The following is a 2,323-nucleotide window of genomic DNA, read 5'->3' on the forward strand; positions in this document are numbered from 1 at the left end:
GTGATGGGAATTTACCTATTTCCAGAATTGTCATTGGATATTAAAATTGCTTATTCAGATGTACGCCCACTTCTGTGGGTATAAGAAGAGATGATTTGTTCAATAAAGTATGCTTTTGCTCAGATTCAACTTGTTTCTGTGTCATTGCATCACTGACGCTCCGGAGTGCGACGTAATTTGGAATCCACCCAATATACCTATTAGTCTGACTTAAGGACTTCCTTATCAATTGTAATTAAGGGGAATAAGAAGCTCCGGATGTGATAGGAAAGTGAGCGAGATTTGTTGGATACAATGACGTTTTGACGGATAGATAGATAGATAGATAGGAGATAGATAGATAGATAGATAGATAGATAGATAGATAGATAGGAGATAGATAGATAGATAGGAGATAGATAGATAGATAGATAGATAGATAGGAGATAGATAGATAGATAGATAGATAGATAGATAGATAGATAGGAGATAGATAGATAGATAGATAGATAGGAGATAGATAGATAGGAGATAGATAGATAGATAGATAGGAGATAGATAGGAGATAGATAGATAGATAGATAGGAGATAGATAGATAGGAGATAGATAGATAGATAGGAGATAGATAGATAGATAGATAGATAGATAGATAGATAGATAGATAGGAGATATGGGATATAGATGAATACTATCAGGAGTGTGAAGAGCTACGGTACTGGCACCAATATCTCTTCACCGGGGGCACAGATCGTGAAAGACAACAATGCAGTGAATTCAGCGCCCTGTTGGCTTTCTAGCAGTATATAAAACTGCATATGCCCGAAATGGTGACAGGTCTTCTTTAACTGTTGTGATGATCTCCATTAAGGGTTGACAACGTCTCCCTATTTTTCTTCCTGTAGGTTCAAATCCCACCTTGGTAATGTTTGCAGGTCGGAGGCTCGGCAGGTCCAGCTGTGCGGCTTCTTCTATTTAGAATCTGATAGGCTGGATGGTTGTCTATGGGGTAGACTACAGAGTGTATGGCTGATATAGGGAGGGTAGAGCGGAGCCACGACTGCCATGGAAGGATGTAGCAGAAGAACACAACTGTGATATTACATATAATCCTACTAATAATATTATAATTGTGAAAGTTTGTATGTTTGTTACTCGATCACATAAAAACGTCTGAACGGATTTACATGTAATTTGGCACATAAACACTCTGTAACCTGGAGTAAGACATCGGCTACTTTTTATCCCGGTAAATGACATGGCTTTGCGACTGTTATGAATTTATGTTCATATTCTATATTACACTGCAGGCAGGACAATCCTTCAGCTAATTGCAGTTTGCTGATAAAGCCCAGTCTGTTATCTCTCTATGTAAACCCACAGATAACACTGAGTCCATTCTGTACAAGCATCTGCATATTATCTGATCTGCATAATTGTTCTTTTCCCCATTCAGCCAGAGGGAGGAGCAAGGAGAGAAATACAGGAAATGGGAAACAGACCTTTAATCCAAATTGGTAGAGTCTCAATATTAAACATGCTGGGAAAACGAAAATCTAATTTGTCGCAAAATTCTAAAACAAGGAGCGCTATGAACGTAGCCAGAAGTCACAGAGTTCTCCACAAGCAGAGCTGAGGAGGATTGAGCAAGCTAGGCGTCAAGTGGCTCTTAGAGCCGGAGCAGGCGGATCATCGACGCCAACAACACGCTCATTATATGGTGGCCTAGTGAGCTGCTGAGATGCCGGAACAATCACAGGCACGGCGCAAGGAACAAGCTCAGTGGCAGGACAGCTTGAGAGCTAATGAAATGCCGAAGAAGGCGATTAATCAACTCCAACAACACGCAGATGAAGTTGCGGGCAGAAGCTAGGCTTCATGCACATTTTGCAAACACAGAAGTACTGTACACTACAGCTCTATACACATCAACAGGCTACATGCACAGTACACACTGTTGTCCTGCACACACATTACATACACAGCTCTGCTACATGCACAGTACACACTGTTGTCCTGCACACACATTACATACACAGCTCTGCTACACATACATTGCTGCCCTGCACACACATTACATGCACACCTTGCATACACAGCGGTGTTATACACGGCCCTGTTTCCTGCACATTACACACTCAGCTCTGCTACATGCACATTACATACTGCTGTCCTGCACACACATTACATATACAGCTCTGCTACACGTACATTGCACACACTGTTGTCCTGCACACACATTACATACACAGCTCTGCTACACGCACACCTTGCATACACTGCCCTGTTACCTGCACATTACACACTCAGCCCTGCTACATTCCCATCCACACACATGCGATACGT

The sequence above is a fragment of the Leptodactylus fuscus genome, chromosome 7, assembly GCF_031893055.1.
Source record: "Leptodactylus fuscus isolate aLepFus1 chromosome 7, aLepFus1.hap2, whole genome shotgun sequence".
Lineage (NCBI taxonomy): Eukaryota > Metazoa > Chordata > Amphibia > Anura > Leptodactylidae > Leptodactylus > Leptodactylus fuscus.